The sequence below is a fragment of the Falco rusticolus genome, chromosome 8, assembly GCF_015220075.1.
Source record: "Falco rusticolus isolate bFalRus1 chromosome 8, bFalRus1.pri, whole genome shotgun sequence".
Lineage (NCBI taxonomy): Eukaryota > Metazoa > Chordata > Aves > Falconiformes > Falconidae > Falco > Falco rusticolus.
In genome coordinates this window covers 9166335-9186603 of record NC_051194.1, presented here as the reverse complement: position 1 = coordinate 9186603, position 20269 = coordinate 9166335, and positions in this window count along the sequence as shown.

The window sequence follows — 20269 nt, the reverse complement described above, 5'->3', positions numbered from 1 at the left end:
GAAACTGAAACGATACATCAAGTCACTGGGCTGCCTTTCTGAAAGGGTACTGCTGGCCACCCTCCAGCCCCGTTACCCTCTCAGTTTGAGTATCACCCTCAGCCCCAGTGTCCAGCATGCAAGAGCAATGCTGCTAGGGCCAGGACACATCTCTGGAGAGGCAGGAAACACTGGCATCTCCTTTTCCTTCCTAGGAGTGCTGGCAAACTCCGTTGCATGAGCAATGTAACTAGCTAGTCTGCACTCATAGAGAAATCCCTCTTCCGTGGCACCACTGCCGTTTCAATCAACATTTGACTTGTTCAGAAAAGCATTGCAAGCCTGCTTTGTTCCACTCGCTGTTCTGGAAGCAGGAGATAAGTGACACACTCCAACTTGCCGAGGGCTTTGGGAAAGTCATCTTGCTGGAGGAACTGTAGGAGAAGTCTCCCTGGGAATAGCAGCTCATATTTAACCTCCCCTAGATCATGTCAATGTGAGTCTGGAGAGAACAGGTCTTTCATTTTTCTTTCTCAGTAAACTACCATATGTACCTCATCCCCCACTTAAGCAAAGAGATTGATGGCTAAATTGCTTCACCATGGTGTTTTTAATTAATTAGGTCTACTTCATAGAAGGTTTAATACAGTAGTTTAATTTAGACTTTGCTCAGTGCATGATATAAAATCCAGATTTATTACTATTTTTTATCAATTTTTATTTTTATATGATTCAGTCATATAAAAAGACTACTGTATGTTATAGACTTTAAAAAGTGATTCCCTGTAGATATCATGAAGTATAGGGTCTGTTATATGACAGTAGTGTGTTTATAGCTAAGTTTTGGTGCATTGTTCAGGAATCCATTCAAAGATGGCATATAGAAAAGACATTTTATTCTGCAAAATGGTAAGGGAAAGTACCGGTTCTTTTTAAATATCATCTTACAGTGCTTTTACATAATACAGAAGTGTATGGGATAACCACTGCTTTAAGAAACTCAATACTAAAAAGAAAATTACTTTGAATCTTTAAAGAATAAGAAAGGCACAACATTTTGTTGATAGCTCTTTCATAAAAGACCTGCAGAGCTGTAATCTGGTGAAATCCACTGCTACTCTTGGTTAATGAGCAATTTGTTAGTTAACAGATGTTGTTATTAACATGAGAGGTACCTGGTTTATAACAGCAATACTTAATCATGGTGTGGGGTGGCAGAATCATTTGTAAGAGCCAATGCAGTGGCATTGTGGCAACTGTAAGTGCTGCCATGTGGGAACACAAGGTGAAGGGGTCACATATCTATTCCAGTGCATGTGTTTGTGCTCTGTTTTGGGTGATTCTGGTTGCACTTTGCAAAATTCCAGCAAAAGTGACTTTAGAAGAAATGCAAGCAAAGACTGTGTAAAGACCGTTTTAGTTAGGGAATCAGTTATATCCTGTTGATTTTAATCAGATATATTCTGTTATGTAAATCTGGCCCCATGAACACAAAAATTATAAAAGATCTTAAGGTACTGAGATGACCCAGGAATGGAGGTCACACAAGGACCTTACCTAACCAACACACAAATTGACAGGTCCCTGTTTCCATAACGTGGCACTGCCAGAGACTTTCAGAAAGTTTGGGCATGTTTCCCCTTTATGCAGCACTCAGTTTCCAGAGCCTGGTTTTTCAGATGGCTGATTTTTGCTGAGAGTCACGCCCAGATTTAATTCCCAGTATTTCAGCTATTAAAGGTTTTTCACAGTAAGCACCCAAAATCTGTATTTTCTTCCTTGAATTTTGGCCCAAGGAGCCCAGACAGTTCACTTCTTTTCTGAAGAAATGACACTAGCACATTGCTCTTATTTTCCTAGAGTGCTAAAGAAATACAAAGGTGCTCATGACTCTTACCAGGGAAACAGAGGGAAATAGAGGACAATGAAGACACTGAGGAACTCACTATGTCCCCCTCCTGCCCAGCTGCCAGCTCAAAGCATGATGACATGAAGTGTCTCAGGGCACACCACAAGGAAAATCAAGTAAAATAAAATAGCAAAACAAACAAGCACCTTCTAAATATGAACCTGACTTTCTAGATTTAGGTCTGGAAAGTCTGAGATAGATTTTTTAGGCTAAGTTTAAACCCTTCAAGATGCATAGCCATTCCAAAACACAAGCAGTGACCATACTTCATAAGAAAATAATGTCTTGGCACCATGCCTGTAAGCCCAGATATAAAATGCTTCCTAGGAAGATCCTAGGAAAGGAAATTGGCATACTTCATGTCACCAGATTTAATATCATCAAAGTAGCAAATAGGAAGGAAGGATTCAGCTCCCCTTGCTGCCCTTTACTTCTAGCTCACCAGACATTGCCCTCTTCCTGTAAGTATTATCTGTCTGACCTGAGCAGACTTCCAGCCAGATAACTTTCATCCTTTGAGTCAATCCTCTCAGTCATTGCCTAGGCTGTTCTAAAAGCAATGGCAGCTTAATGCAGGTTATTGATAAGCTGAAGACATCACAGCCCCTGGTATCACCAGTAAAGCACCCAGCAGCACTTCAGCAGCAGCTGCACAAGAGACGAGGAGGACTTGCTCAGTATAACCCTCTCGGATTCCTCAAGGGAAAACAGTGTAGCTGCCCAATGGTCAGGCCTTCCAGAAAAGGCAGTGGATGCTAAGGATGTGAAAGAGCTCCAGATCTTCAAGTTATCAGCCCAAGAGTATCCCTCTGTAAACCAAGAAGACCGGGACCAGAAGTGCAGGTTTTATTTCAAACTCTTTCCTAGGCAGTATGAACTCAAAGCAAGAGCCCACAGTATTTCTCATGTAAATGCATGCAAGGCAGTTGACAATAAAGGCACAATAATATGTGGTTAAAAAAAAAGCTCTATTAGAAGAAGGAACAAGTGCAGGTTAAAAGGTAAGCTTGCAGCTTAGATTCAGATCAACATATTGACTCAGCTTTACGGATCCCCAGCCCAAAATTAATTCCACACAATAACTAAGCAGTTGCCTTCCAAAGGTGTTAAGCCTATTTGCGTTTTGTTTGTTTTGGAATGGCCAATAAAACAGCTTTAGATGATGTCAAACAGTGCTTAGGCCCATACAGAGGGAGACAGCTGCTCAGATAAATACTCAAACCCCAAACCATGTTCTGTTTTATAAGTTATCACAAGCTCTTTGAAAATCCACTTGATATGTAGCTGGGAGCTAATGCGACTTCCTCACACCTGCCAAACCACTCTAGGCATGTCAGAGTAGCAGTAACCTTGCCCACCAGTCTGAGCTTGTGCCATTTTTTCTTTTCTCCTAGGAAAATTATAGAGCCTTCTCATATCTTTCTGGATAGTAATCGTCACACGACACTGCAGTCCCTGAGATCAGGTGCTGCCACTGCTTCTAGCAGTGTGAAAGTGGGAGATAGTCATAAATAAGCATGTACAACCAAAGCTGCCTGAAGGCACTTCCCATCATTTTACTTAAGACGATTGCTATTGCCAGGCAAGTCCCTCACACAGTTCCTTCTCTATATATTTATTCTTTTCTCTGTTGCTCCCTTTGACCTGTAATTAAAACCTCTCAGACTTGAAGTGTGCCTTTAGCCTTTAGTTTCCAGACAAACGTATACTGCACTTCAGGTATAATACATGAAAAGCACCATGTAAGCTCTGAAGAGCGAATCATTCCCGTGGTTTGGGGATGACAGAAGGCTCAAGTCCTTATCCCTGTGACACTGATATCAGTTAGGAGTAATTCCATAAAAGCCAAGGAACTCAACAGACCTAAGAGCTGAAGGTGCTCTGTGGCCCCACACTCAGCCCCAGTGACCATATACAAAACCAAGCGGTTAAGAAGCCGCTGCTAACTCTGTGTGCCAAGCAAAACGCAGAAGGTGCTTTAGGGCACAGCAGCACTTTTTAAATCCTGAGCCCTGGTTTAAAACCAGTCACTGGCAGAAATAGTAACTCAGAGGGACATGTCCTGGTGTCCCGTTTATCTTTGCTGTGAATCAGAAAAAGGGAGGTAGGGCAAGGAGCATGTCGCTGAATTGGTGTTATGTTTCAGACAGTCAGACAGGGCTGAGCCAGACTAATGTACCAACTATAGCAATATTCTCTTGGGCACAGACGAAGGAGAAGCTGCCAAGAGATGTTTGAGAAAAAATATCTGTGGGTGGACTTCCTGCAAATGCTTGATTCCAACACACCAGCCTAAGTCCTTCAGAGGAAGACAAAGCTGCAGTTCTGGGCATAACATACACAATTTTTATCCTAGAGTGCTCTATGTTGCCAGTTAGGAGAGATGGTTGGTTAATGGAACTTTGTACAGATTCATGTCTCTGCCTTAGCTTCAGGGGGCTTGAACAAATGCTTAAAAAAAAAAAACAGAAGCAGCAAAGAGGAAAAAATAAAAGGAAAAGACCAGTGCATCCTTTGTCCAAAGTGGTCTCTGTGCTATGACTTATCCAAAGTGTGGATCAGAACTGGTAGGGTTTCTCAGAGTCACTGAAAACCAACACAGTTACTCCCTTCTGAAATGTTGATGAGGAGTTGAAACTTTCGGAGAAGGTGAAAATTAAGGCAGATTGTTTGATGGCAATAATGGTTTCTTCAATGCAACATGATCATTTGCTTTTTATAAAGAGGAAAGAAGGGATAGGATGGCCAACACCAATCAAACCATTTACAATGGCCAAAAGAGATGTAGCTGAGGCCTTCAAGTACTACAAAGAACCCAAGTAGGGTAAGGAGAAAGATGACAAGAAGTTGGATACAAGTGCAAAATTATTTCCTTTCCATTCAACATAATAATAGACCTACAGCTGACCTTGAAACTTCCAAAAGGTGCCCTTGTATTGAGGCCTGGAAACAGTAGACACAGCAGAGGGCTTCTGATCTCTAGGAACTTCACTCACTCACTGAACTTTTGAGCTGTCATTTCCAATAAACTTGGCTGCAGATGAACCAGAACTTTTTTTTTTAAAGGAAAACTATTCATAGTTTGAAAAAAGAATTGCGGGGATTTTTTCCCTTTGTCGTTCCATTTGACGTCCAAAAAAACTACAATATCCTTGTGGAGTAGAAAGCGAAACAGATGGAAGAGGAAAAGCGGTAAGAATAATGTTACAATGAAACCACAAGCAACAGAAGAGGAAATGTTAAAGACCCCAAACCCAAAGAGAAAAATCAAGCTAAGAGCACGTCTTTAAAGCAAGTGAGACCCAAATGTGCTTAGGGAAATTAAGCGATTCCCTATACGAGCTAGTTTCTCATTTTAAAATGAGTTGATAATGATTAGCAACCAACATATTAAATGAATATCTCTTTCTACTATCAAAAGTTTTAACTTGTCTATACCAGACTTGACTCCTAAACCTAAGCAGTTCAGGAAGGTGACCTCAGATGACAGCAGAGGATGACACACTATTGACTACAGTGAAGAAGTAGGAGGAACGATTGTGCCTATCAATTATTAAACAGAGAGAAAGGAAGGACCCAGAGAATAACTAATGCCTGGAAGCCTCCATCTCTGTGCTCCATGCAGACTTCGGTAGCCTAGATTTATGAGAAGAGGAAGCTTTATTATAGATAAAATTTAAGTTTAAAAAAAAAGCAAATGGTTTCTTATTAATTAAATAGTCATTAAAAAACTTGTTTGATATCAATCTGATGTAAAGCAACATAATCTTTGGGGTACTAGTCAAATGTTTCCCACATCATCCAGAACGGAAGACAGAGAATTAGGCGGTAGTGACACTGAGGACTAAATTCCTGAGTCACTGAAAATCTCCACAAAATGCTTGGTAGCACTGCTTATGCAGCCAGTTAGGAAAATCTTGGGTGATGACTGGGAAGAGAAACAGTACAGCAATAAATTCCTATCTCTATTCTGCTGTCAATAGATTTATCTTGCGCTATATCAAAGCTGGGTGTTTTTCATCTTGTACAAAGAAACAATGCAAAATTTAGGCTCCATTTAAGTTTGTGTAAGTCAAAGGTTTCCAAAGCTTCCTGAGTACTTCCTAACTGTTCCCATGAGTTCTGTACATGGCTTTTCATTTTCTAACAGCGAAGGATTGCAATTTTTAACTTGTTCCAATCCTGCTCCCACTTCCTGTCATTCTGTGCCTGCTCTGAATCTTGTATATTGACCTTTCTGATGTAGCAGAGATTTACAAGCAGAACTACCTTGCTGAGGCCCTTTAGGTCCCAGAAATAGAAAGAACTTTGCCAGGGGTAGATGCATGCATGAAATGAGATAGCATATTCTACATCTGATAAAGCTTCCTTGGCTTAGCTGTCTGAAAATCATTACCTGTGTCTATTTCTGTAACGCATATCGATCAAAAAAGTGCGTGCTTCTTACTGGTTCTCAAAAAACAAAGTTTTAGCCAGATATGATCTGAACTGACATGTCTACCAAAATGGTGATGTGCTACAAGAAAGCCAAGGAAAAAAACCTCCCTTAAATGATCCCTCTTAAAATAGAACAAACAGAAAATGGCACCAAATCTATTTTCTTTAATTCCCAGAACTACTTTTAGGAATAGAAATAGAATTTGCATAATGACCTTTATAACAAGAAAGTGAAAAAGGAATTCCAGGCTTCATTAGGATGGGATTAAGTCAGAACAAATCCAGTGACTCCAGTGGCCTTACCTCAGCCTTACACTGCTGCATCCAGAACTCCCCCAGCATCAGTGGAGCTGCAGCAGGTTTCCTTTGCTGCCTTAGATGCAGATCCCACCATAAATCTCAGGTTTCATTTGACTGGGAAGGAGGAAGTTTTATTTTTCAAATCTACCATGAATTGACAATGGTAGTTTTGTAAAAACGCTGTTGATATTTGTATCCATCTTAGATCCACTGAAAACAATGGCTTTAGCATGGTAAGGTCCAGATCTGTTGCTAATTTGTTTTATGGGAGGCCTTTAGCAAAGAATTTTGATCCAGAACTCAATAGGATTAGAAAGAAAAGCAGTAAAGTCAGGGGACTCAAGATCAGAGCTTTTGCCTCTGAGACATCCTTAGCTACCAGTAAAGTGGAGAGTCACCTTTGGCATTACAAGAGCAAATGCAAAAGTTACTATCAACCTGCAAGGTGCTGAGTGCTTCCAGCTCCTTTTACACTTGGTGGGGAGATGGCAGCTTGCAGGATCAGGCCCTGTGGGTGTCAGGGAAGACCAATAGCTCTTTCCAGCTTCTGCACAAGGAAGAGAGATCCTCAGTCACACCAGAAACCCTATCAAAGGCTGAGCACGGGCAGGCTGGTGTCAAGTCATCGGCATACAGATGTCTCACCAAACAGTTGGGGGTTTAATAGGCTAGATATCATCCCAGCATTTGGTATTCATACATAATAATAAAAATTAGGTTTACTTAATGTATTTGCTATTTAGGCAGATGATTCATGCTAAGCCATCGGCATTCAGTGGCAAACATCATTAGTTCAAATTGTGTGAGAGAAAGGCCCAGGAAGAGGAGTCACAATCTGGCCTCTACCATAAACAGCTGTGTTTCTAAATCACCATTTTCGGGTTGTTTCCTGTAGTTGTTGGTATATACTGTACACTGAAAATTAGGCCTCAAAAACACTTATTAAAAATTTATACAGCTTATGACAGGCTCTTTCAGAAACATAACCCTTAACTAATTCATGTTCACTTACCCTGCAGTTTTCTATTTATAATACTTTACAATTTCTGTGTATTTGTACTATAAATTATTCAATGACATCAAGGTTTTTATTTTGATGAGGGAATTTTTGATGAATTTGACAGAGTAATTACTTCAAATCCTGTTCTGGATCGCTATGAAAATATTTAATTTTATTTACTCCAATAAATAATTAAAATGTGAGAGTAGCAAGCGTACTCGCAGTGCCTTATAGCCTGTGACTTCTGTTTGCTTCTCCCTAATTAAAATAGCAATGTTTATGTTTGTACTGATTTAAAATAATAATAAATTACCAATTGGGGAGGGATATCTAAAGGAGGAGGAAAAAGACTCTTGTGGCAACAAGCGCAGTCTTAAATACAGGAAAAAAATATTCAGAAGAAATATGAAGTTATTGATCCCCAGTGCTGTTAGACAGAGGCATTCAGGATACAAACTCAACAAGGTACACGTTACTCAGAAGAAGGCTATTCCTTTTGTGGATTTAAAGTTTAAGAAAGGGCAGCCTTTTAGATGGTCCCAGCTGATTCAGCAATATTTTAAGCATATGCTTAACTTGAACCCATCAGCAGTTCCACTTATTTCAGAAATAATCATGCTCAGATTTAAATTAAAGTATTGGAGTACTGTATGGCAGCAGCCTAAATCTTCTCCTAAATCAAAGATTAAAATTACAGTGTCTCTTAACTCACTGTGATTTAATCCAAAACAGATACTCTTTTCCCCATTGAGGAAAGCAATGTCATTGAGGTCGCAATGGTCACTGGTGTGTAGGCTGCAGTCCTCTAACTCCTCCAAAGAATTTGCATAGAGTCAAATCTATTTCTCAGTCTCAGATGTAATTTTACTGCTTTCAAATCAGAGGGCTCAAAGACAGAAAAACTCTATGTATAAAAACTGAAGACAGAAAGAAATGCCCAAACCCTCAGAACCTCTTAATTGTTTTACAGGTCACAAACAGGCACATATTAGACGTTTTTAATTACATTGAAGCCATCAAGCATGCAAGTGCATAGTCATTATCATATAATAACTGGTTAATTACCTCATTAGTTGGCTTTTTTTTTTTTTTACATTAAAACTTGCTCATTATTACCAGGTACAATGGTGATCTGGTTACTCACAGGTTGGTAATTGAGAAAAATTGCCATTTCTTAACGAAATGACTATTTGTATTTCACAGGATTGGAGTGAAGGGGTGATGGGACATTTGTCAAACAGCTGAGAGGAAAAGTAGAAATATTTTGCTTTTTTCTAAACTATTTGCATGGCTAAAAGAGGTAAATTATAGCTGATCCTAGCTGGCAGTGAAGGACGGAGCTTTTGGGTGCTTTAGTTGCAGGTAAGAAACTGGTGACAGTCGGCGAACTGTGGCTGAAAATCAGTGCCATCTGTCAGCAGGCTGCCGGGCTATACACAAACTGGACGGGTGGTATCTCTGCCCAAATCCCCCTGGACAGGTGTTCATATCTCCCCCAAAACACTAACAGCTTTGAAACAAATTGGCACTCTGGGTGGCAGCATCAGTGGAGAGGATGTAATCTGAATATTCATAGGGCTGGTGAACTACACGGGAAAGACTTTGGGACCTACCACTACCCCCAGTTATTCCATAACCTCAACAGCTTCCATCTGTGTAACCAAGACACAAATTACACCCCTCCTTTATCCCCAAGTGCCTTCCAGTGACACAAATAATTTGCAAATGAGCACCACTGGAGAAGATTTTAACCCCAAGCACAGAAAATTACATGCTGCAAGGGGCCCCAGCTGTGGTGCCACACCACAGGAACCCGCTCACAGCTCCCTTACAGGTGGGTGACCCTCTCTGTCCCTCACAGCAACCATGCACACAGACACACATGCACAAAAACACCCATACCCACACCCTGCGATTTCATTATGAGCTCTGATGGGACTGAAAGTCACAGCTGGTAATAAATCCTCGCTGCTGGTATCAGGTTAGATTGCAAGTCCATGGGTTAATCCAGTAGCAGAACCTAATAACACAACTTTCAGCTTGTTGCAAAAGCAATTTCTGTGCAATGTGCCATATTTCTATGGCAGTGCCTCAAGTTGCAACGCATAACATGTTCTGTCACGGGCTGTTGTAAACACTCGGGCTGCTTGGCATGTACCTTGCACGATTCGTCTGAGTGGAGACTTAAAATCTTACACCTGACTGTTTCACTCACTATCAAGCCTAAATAAAACTTCAATGGCAGAAGCAAGCACGGAACACAAACCAGTTGTGACTGGTGCTCGAAGCCAAACGCTTAGGAGCAGAAGACATGGGTGGGTTGTTGGTTTTTTTTTTTTCGCTTTTTGTGGAGACAGTGGAAGAAGCAGCATTAAGGGAGGGTACAGCCCAGGAGGTGCTGAATGCCAACCAAGCACTTCCAGGGAATGGGAGAGCAGGAACTGGAGCTCATTCTTTCTGGGACTAAAATCCCAGTGTTCCCTTGGCTACAGGTTCAGATGCAACGTGATTTTGAGCCGAAGGAGGTCTGGTAGCTAAAAGGAGTGCAGAAGGCCTATTTGTCTTCTATTCCTGGCCCTTCTATTGATTTGTTTGTAACCTCAGAATAGTCTTTTTTGGGCCAAAACGTTCTCATATTGGAAGCCTGAAGTTAATTTAAGATAATGCCACTGTCAAATAAGCATTTTGATTTTCAGAGGTGACAATATCAAAGAGTAGAAGAAGAATGCAATGCAATGAGCCTTTTCTGTAACATTTTACTTGCACTTATTTGAAGACATGAATCTATAGAACAGCAGCCTCCGTGACATGTAAAACAATGTTTGGCATCTGTTTTTCCCTTCATCTTTCCCCCTTCCTTTTTTTTTTTTTTTATTTCTAGTGTGTGCAGCTAACACTGAAGATTTTATTTTTCCTTTTTAATGGAGCGATTGTTATTGACTACCTGGTGCCTGTGTTCACAGGATAGGAAAATAATCCAATAAAATCTACTGAACCTAAAAATAAAGAACCCAAAACAACAACAGGAGCTCTCTGTATCATGTGCACCTGGAGGAAAGGAGTGTTGTAGTTCGTGCCATCTATTGCACATTCGGAAATACGATAGTGTAGTGGCCCTGTCTATATCCCACTAAACAAGGGACCTGGGGCAAACTGCCTGCTTGTCCCACCACTCTTCTGGACTATCCTATGCAAGTGATGCAATGTATGGATGGTTGAGCTTATTCACAGATTTTCAAGTTCCTTGGTTCCCATTAGTTTTTAAAGGGCTTAACAGCCCTTTCCAAGGGGTCCCTGTCTTGGTCTAACTCTGTGATACTGTGAGACACAAGTTCCAGCATCAAAGCCATATAAAAAGTCTGGACCAACTTGCAGGAAGACCAGTAAATTAGCCTGGGCTTGCAGATTTGCTTTTAAAGCTTGAGAAGTTTACGAAGCTTGACAATCACAAAGTTTAAGGAATGCTCCTCGGTGTCAAGCCCAGTCCAGTATGTTCCAAAACCTGTCCAAAACCCTGTTTGTGACAGACCCAAAAACTAATTTGCCTTCGCAATTGCTTAGCACTGCATTTAAGCATCTTCTCTCCTTTGCTAATATATTATTGCTACTTACAAATCATTAAATGTTGACTGCAAAGGAAGCAGGCACACAGGGTATAACTTCCATTTTAACTCAAGGCCCTTGGTGTACCTCCTTTGAGAATGAGAACATTAACTACACCAGGACACAAATGGTGCTGGACTTCTACTATCAAAAACAGTAAAGCAAATTTTAAGTTGTGTAAAAAAGGAGAAGAAAAAGTCCTTCCTCCAGAAACTTCTTGGGTGGGAAGTGACATCAGTCATGCCACAAGGACATGAGGAGCAAGTGCATTTTATTGGAAAATAAAGATGTGAGTAAGTCTACTATGATGAATATAAAATGCCTCTTTTGGATTTAATTAGGAGTCACCTTTTTAGGTGACCAGGAATTAAACTTCTCTTTTAAGGGCTCCGCTTTGTACCTGACTTTTCACACAGCGAAGCATATGGCAAAAAAGCAGGAAGCGGGGATTAAGGTACATTTTAACAGGCAGCATGTTCAGCCAGATGGCCTATTCCCTGCTCCTCAAGATCTGTATACTTTTTTCCTCCTCCAGAGTTATTTTGATCAAATACCTTACCCCCCAGCAAAAAAAGTCCATATTTTATACTATTTCAATGCATACTTCTCAGTCCACCTCACACAGGCTTTTAAACAGAAATTGTGGCGTAAAGGTAAGCAAGGGTCTTTCTGGCTTTGAGAACAGCACCTCAAGACTTAAAAGTCTCTTCCATTGAGCACCTCATGCCTTTTGCTCCTAATCTGAGCTGCAGCAGTGATAGCATCATGATGCTTTTATATCCGTGCTGACAACACCAAAGGAGGGCAACAAGGGGCCCGAGCTGGTAAAGCGCAGCACAAGTCTCCGACTGCCCCAATCATGGAGTTCCCAGAAAGTTTGAAGCAGAGTGCAAAGTGTCCCAAAAGATTGTCTCCACTTATCAAGCTGGGCAGAATCAGGAGTTCCTATGGCCAAGCCATCACTGATGGAGCCACCAAGTGATCAGGAAAACATAAAGATGAGATAAAAAAAACATTGTTTGTTGAAAGGGGGGGAAGATAACGTCAATTAAACAATCTGGATGCTCTTAAGAAAGTGCAGCTAGAGAAGAACCCTAATTCACATGGTTGCTTTGTCAAGGCACTTAAAAACTGCCCACCATTCCTTTTTAAAGCCAAGAACTAAATGTGAGCTAAAAAGTCCTCCAGAACTGAGTGTACAGTTAAATCAACTGTCAGCAGAAAAGATTACTAAGAAAACTTAGGAAGAAAAGAAAAAAAAAAAAGGGCCACATATTTGGTGGTATGAGTCATCTTGCTGACATACCCACCATGACGGCAATGAATAGGCATTGGTACCATTGGACAATTTTCAGCAGCCGGGTGAATTGGTCTAGTTCCACTGAAGCATTAAACAGACAGGCACCCAGGTCACCAGAAAGCAAGGGCTAGAGGCGCCAATCGTCCTGACATGACGCACTGAAGCTGCTCTGTACCCTTTGGACAGAGGGAGAGAAGCAGATGGAGGAACCAAACATCCCTGTAGCGCCCAGGAGCAGTACTCCAGGAACAGCAAAGAACAAGATAGAGAAATACATCCAGTAATGTATATATCACAGCTATTGTTATATATACCTACACTAGTGTATACACACACATACATATACACATGAAAAAGTATAAAGCAAGCAAGCAATCCCATTTTAAGAGAAATACACTATTTTTATGGCATACAGAAAACAGTAATGATGATTACACTTCCTTAGTGGAAGCCTTCATGAATACAATGTAAATTGCATGACATGAATGTAAGAATAAGGCTTCAAATTTCTGACAAATAGCTACTGGAGGAATCTGGATTAGACATCGAGGAGGGAGCAGAGGGGAACTTCCTATGGCTGAGGCTGGACAGTGTGTAATGAGCAAAATTCATTATCTTAAACTTTTGGCTATGATGTGTAATTGTTAACCTCTGTCGTTAGTTCAAGGCTCCTTTCAGTAAAATATATGGGTTGCCATCAAAGCTGATTTGGATTAGGAGGCAAGCATGTGCCCTCACTTTTAGGTTATATTAATACACCAAAATCAATAACATGCCATAGCTTTCAGAAGTAGTAATAAAACACCCTAAAATATTCCCAGAATACTTCTATAAATTATTTGTTCAATGTACTTATGTTAAAAAGGTTGTCAGTTACAGTGCTCTGAAAGACTCTAAAATTACAAGTCATTGTATTTGTATTTGATAAACCCCCTGCTGTTTTGGGTCAGAGAGGGCTCCGGAATGGGGGGAAAAAAATCATTATTTTCCCTAATAAATAAATTACTTGCCTATATTTCATGTATCACTAAAGCCTGCCAGTATTGAGGGCTTAAATAATAAATAGCAAATAGCTCCATTCATTTATTAATAATAATGCATCTTTTCTTCCTCTTACCATTTTTGAGGGCAATGGATTGAACAGTAGTCAGGTGAAAGGACAAATAGTTGGGCCACTGGGAACATTTAAAATTTTCCAGTTTAAGGTGAACATTTCAGCACTGACAGCCCTTTTAGCTTTGTCGGTGTGGAGTGGTGCCTGGGCTGTGTACTGTCAGTGGTAGGAGCCTTTGGGCTTCAAAACTGTAAAACCTCTTGGAAACCTGATTAGCTAATGGAGTTCGTACGTCTGAGTGTTTCTCAAATGAAAACTCATTTTCAATTAGTCATCACAGTACCTGTTCAACCCTGTTCAACAAAGCATGGAGGTACCTCACTACCTTTGGCAGATTTAATGTCCGTAAAAGTCCAATCTCTGGCTGTACAGCTGGCAAACGAGGACATTGGGCAGGAAAGGTGGCAGCAAGTAGGGGGCTGATCCAGATACACATCTCTTTGCCTTAACTAACCAAAGACATATGTTGCATTTGTGACTGTTCTCAGCATAAACTGCTCATTCCCTTTCTGACTTAATCCACATCTACGTCATCCTGACTATTTTTATCAGTCATTCCCCTTCATGGCTCTTTGATTTAAAGAAAAATAAAACATGAGCAGTTTACCAGAGAGATGCAGGTTTCTCAAGCTCTAAAACCTTCAGACAAATATCCTCCTCCTGTAAGCAGGATACTGCAGCCCAGCCTGCAGGAATAAGTGGATGAGCACAGATCTCAACATCATGCCTTAATCCAACATCTTCCACGGAAAGTTAAGAGAACACTTGAACACTCACACAGATGACCACATCTACCACTGCCTTTCCTCCAGAAGAGGAAAGAGAGCTGAAACCTCTGTATTCATGTGGGTCATAGTATTATCATGTCTGGTAATGGAGAATGTACTCCATTCTTCATCTAAACACCCAACCCAGTGGGAGCAGGTGGGATGTAAGCAGCCTTGTATTAACCAGAAAGTCACCTTTGCTCCTTACCTGCAGGGCTAATCTTTTTCAAGGGTCAGGAAGAAAGCACTTTGCATTCTCAGTGTCCCTTGATCAACCCACACCCCTTTCTGTCAAAATAAAAAGCCAAGAAAAGACAAAAATGCATCACATGCTACCACATGTATCAGGCATGCATCAGACCATGCTGAAACCTGGAAGCTCACAGCCTTGGATAGGAGGAGTTGCCAGCATTTCAGCTTGTCACTGTTAAGAAGAGCAAGTATGGTGGCACTCAGTCAGGGTGCAGAGTCTTCAAGAGCATGCCCTGCTACCCACCAAAGGAATTTAATCACGCAGCTGGCTACAGGAACTTCACTTCCAACTACCTACAGAGTGCAGGTTTGTGTTTAAAGCAGACTGTTTCTTACAGCCTTACCCACTGTGAAGTGCAGTTATGTTTTTCTACAAGATTTAGCTACAGGGCAAAAGACTTCAAGCATCTAAAAATACAGATGAGAGATCCAGCATGATACTGCTGACCCAGCCTAATAGAATCATAGAATCATAGAATGGTTTGGGTCGGAAGGGATCCTTGATAGCAAGATGAGTTGGGTCACATCCTACCTCTTGTTTCCTTATGCCCAGAGTGTCACAGGCTCTTTTCTGACATAGGTAAATTGCTTCTTTTCTTCTAGCTATTCCTTAAGCTACCCTAGGCACCAAGCAAGGAAAGTAAACACATAGCAAAGGCACAATAGGCAGAACGGACCTGATCTTTGTTTAAAGCACGGGGTCAGCTTCTCACTGTGAGCAGATTTTCCTCTTTGGAAACAGGTTCATGTTTATGTTTTAAGTTCCAGCAACATGCTCTGGATTTTCAACATGTGCAGCACATCTGCTGCAGCCCAGATTTATGAACAAATCTGCATATAATTGTGCTGGGCTAGAGTGTTGTTGTTGTTCTATTCCACACACACCTACCCCCCCATACCGACCCTTTAAATAAAATGGCTTTGTCCAGAGCTGTATAAACCCCTGATTCCAAGCCATATAATTTTATGGACAGGAAAAAAAAAAAAAAGTTCTTTTGTATTGCACCTGAGCTCATTAAAACCCCCAAATTCCATAATTTTACACTACCATGTGCTGCATATCGTATTTAGTACCTAGCAGAGTAATTGCTTACAGTCCTCAGAGTGAGTGCACATAAGGTGGAGAAATGATGGAACAGGTGGGATAGCCACCCTGCTCTTGGTAATCACAGGTTTACACCCCTGCACAGCTGACGTAAAGCTGTGTGGATGAACAGTTCAAAAGCCTGGATTACAGTCTTCTGTTAGCCCTGTAGTGGGTGCCAAGTCCCCGACATCAGCTTCCAGTGAACACAATGGCTTCTGTAAGGGACCAGATAAAACAAATAAGCATGTGGGATACAGACTGGGAAAAGGGAGACGCCAAGGATAAGAGGGTCAAGGTGAAAGACCCAAGATGCCAGAGGAACCGGCAACTTAAAAAGTTACCCAGACATCCCAAGAGAAAATAACCCTGAAAATTCAAGAGAAAGTGAGCAGCCCAAGAACTCTTCTATGGCAACATTCAAGGTTTCCTAACTTAGTCTGGAACAAAACCAAAATTTTTGTGCATCCTCACAAAGGGAAAGATGTCAAAACAGCCGTTTCTGAATCAAAAAGGGGTTGCACACTCCCTGTCTCTGTGAGCAAAGACTCTGTGAAGCTGCTTTTTTTCACCATGTCCTGAACTCATGAAGATTTGGGGTGGGATGAGGAGAGGAAGGTGCAAGCAGATTTATAGTGCAGTCACACACGCTCTATTTTGGGTGACTGTGCTCTTTGGAGACTAAGTTCCCCTCACTTGACATCAAGTGCTTGCTGAAGTGCTGAATAGGATCCAGTTGCAAAGGTCTATGTGTTCAGTGCTCCTAAGAGGCACATCCTAGAGATGTTTGTCTCAGTCCATGGGCTACCCAAGCCTGATGTCTCAGGATGGATTTAGGACTCCAGCCTGTAAGACAGACTTTTCAAAAACCTACTTGTGCATGGCTTGCTCAAGGACACATAGGAACGTTGTAGCAGAGCAACTCATATCAGCCATGGTTCCCAAGTCCCATCCATGTGCTGCAATCATGAAGACTTGTATCAGAGCTGCTGATAAGCTGTGAGTGATTTCCTTGTGCTTGGAACTGTAAGTGTGCTCTGCTTGAGATTCTCCAGTGTCTTATCTGCAGCCTTTCAGATAGTTAAGATTAGGAAGCCAGAAAAAAGACAGACACTGTTCACAAAAACCTGTGAACAGGGGGTTATTGGAACAGGTATATACAAATGTACACCTACATAGACAGTGGGTCCAACAGGTTTTGCTTTCTAGCAAAAAAACCAAAATAAAAATCTCTCGAAATCATTGAAACCAACAAGTAGGTTTTGCAATGGTCAAAGACTAATATTTTGGTAACAGCAAAGCAGAAATACAAAAAAATTACACATAGCTGTGCTCAGCCTTAAATGGTGGGAAAGGTGGAAGGCTCTAACCTCGACATTAGGAAACTTCTGACATTTAGAGTTTCAGAAGTCTCTTAGCAAGGAACAACTTGTTTCCTTTTTTTTTTTTTTTTCCTAGTGTAGTCCCTCCTCATTTAAAACATATAATGAATGTGAACAGTTATCAGTCTGTAAATACTAGTTTTAAGTTCACTAGAGCTTTGTTGAGATATTCCTCCTAGGTAACAAGTCTGTGGCTCATTAGTCTCTCATTAGCAAGATAGAAATAAAGATGCAAAAGGAAAAAAAAACTTTCTCCAAAGATATTGTTGCAGTCTAATTGCCTGCAAGGAATTCTTAATAATGTTTACTAATGCCTTTTCAGCATTGCCAATTTTATAATGTTCCAGATGTGACGTTGCTGTTCCCTGCTGTGATATTACTAAGTCTGCTAAGGCACCAACAGTACTAAGTTTGGAAAGATTTTAGCCCCATCTTATGTCACTGACACGAAACAACATCCATTGGGGCTTTCCAGCATCACATTTGTACTTTTGAAAAAAAGATCAGAAAAGCCCTGTTTGATCCACTGTTTATACAGAACTAAGTAAATTCAATCACAACACGCACTGGCTGGAGCCAACCGCCTTACAATGGACATTGGCAGCACTATCAGTTACTCAAAGTTAGTTGACATTCGCTTTCCTTTTTTTGATTTTTAATATATCAGTTTAGACTTTGTGACATTAATTGGTTCCCTATTTGTAGAGAAATATCTTTCGTTTGTGATATGATTTTATATTGTAAGCAGCATTTGAAATATAAAATAAGCAGATGTTAGCAAGGATCTGAAAGCAAGGCTCACAGCATCAACACTGTTATACTCTTGCTTTACAGCCAAGCTAAGAGAAAAAAGCAGGCAGCAAACATGCAGATTTTGAAACAATAGAGCTTTTAACCTAAATTACTTTGAAATTTCTTGGTGTTCTGGGAGCAAGTCGGCTCTCCACCTGAATCAGATTTGTATGCCATTGGGAATATGTAAATAAACATCTTTTTGGCCAGATTTACTAAAGAAAAGGCTTGTGAGATCATCACATTTCTGTTTGTCATTCTTCTCATCTAACAACTTGTATACCTGCTAGCCAACTTCAGCCAGATTGAAGGTGGAAAGGGTGGAAATCTCTGTGGGTAGAAAGGAAGGGGTGGAAATCTCCATGATACGAAATTTCTGGAAAGAACTGGGTAGCGAAAAGAGCCAACATTAGTGCTCCCAAGGAAGAAAAATCCTGTGTTGTGAGCACTGTGTTCATATTAGAGAAGGAAGCTTCATATTAGAAAGAAATAGCAAGAACACCCCAACCACAGGAAAAGACCCTCTTGGACAGAGAATCCAGCCATGACACAAAATGCATGAGATAGCATGCTTTCTTGTTGCTACTCACCATGGACCAAGTTGGGGTTTTAGGGTTTTTTTTCTGATTTTCTGCATGGTCTAGGGTGCTTATCTTCTCTGTTTTCAGGATCTGGAGTGTCTGAGTTCTTCAGTGTTATATTAGACACAAGCTGCATGGCCACCGTTGCACATATCTCCCCATACCAAGAGCATTCCCTCACCTTCCAGCTAAGCAAATGGTCTGACTGCTACTGCAGCCCTCCCCACAGAGGTAACTGTCCTGCAGATTTGGCTGCACACACTCTCCAACCTGGCTCTGTCAAAATGATTCAGATGAGCCACACTTTTCATAATAGTGTGGAGAAGTGGTCAGGATCATCTCACCAGAACCGGGTCAGGGAGGAAACACACAGATACACCAGCAGATTTAAGGGAGATAGCTTCAGGGCAGCGACTAGTACCTGTGTAGCAGACTCAGCTCTACCTGAAATGGTAACTATGATCATATAATGCACGGTCTCAGGATCAAAGAAAGGGCTGGTTTTGTACAATGAAGGAGAGAGAGGGAGTTATATTATAGTCCTACAATGCCAAAAACTAGATGATCAGCAAGAACAATCTGCTCTCCGAGTAGCTGTCCAACCTGTTCATTCAGAAAGCTTAGGCAAAAAAACATACAGGGGTATTGTAACTCTGATCAGTTAATCACTGCAAAATTTTTTTTTTCTTAAATATACTTCTAAAATGATGGCTCGGTCAATTAATGCTAAGGAGTCCCTTATGCTTGTCAGACAGGGGTAATACCATCCACAAGGGCACCCTGTACTCAACACTTCCCAGATCCAGAGAACAGGGACACACTGCAGTCTGGCCACCTTGGCTCAGGATGTTAAAAAGTTCTTGCTTCCAGCTCTGAAGGTCCCCAGTTCATTTTCCCAGTATGTCAGCCAAGACGGTGGTCCTCACATTTGCACTCTTCTAATACTTCCAAGCTTACATCACATTCCCCTTTATTTACTCTTTTTCCAAGTTATATATATAACCTTAGCCTTAATCACTATTCAGCCAAGGTTTCTTCAAGCAAACTCAAATCTAGCATCTGTGGAGCCAATGGGAATCTTTCTACTGACTCCAGCGGACTCAGGATCATAAAGTCCTGAACCCACAAACATCTGCAAGATCTGGAGGCATTCCAATATGGATTCAGATTGGACATCAGCCACTCAGGCCCATCTTAATTCGTAAATCAACATACCCAACTGACTTTCTCTTCTCTGGATCCCCTCCAATTTGTTAATACGTTTCTGTTAACGAGGTGCTTAGAACTAAGCACAATATCCCCAGTTCAGTCACATGAGAGCTGTTACATTCCTACTTCATAATGTTATGTCTCCACATATCCCAGCCAAAATTGCACTGATTTCACTAGCTACCATGTTTTGTTACAGCCTTGAAACACTTGTCCTGTCACTCATTCTCTGAGACCTATACTTTGCTTCACAGGTAATCATGGCAAAGTCAGTGGGACTCCTCACATAGGGCTGGCAATGCAAGCAAGCAAAGCAGAAACTGATCCCAGAGAAAGAATTTTTATCTAGATTTTTGAACAGATAAACTCAGACAGTAGAGTAATTGTAACAATGCCATCCTGCTGCTTTCCTGAGCAATAATCTATTTTCCTCATTGGGATAAATGACTTGGCCATCAGTCTCCCGGTTTAGCCATTTGGGAACAGGATTATTGCTTCATAAACTGTGCAACGCACTCCTATTACTGTTTAATTGCATTGGGCAGAGAAAGGGGGGAAAA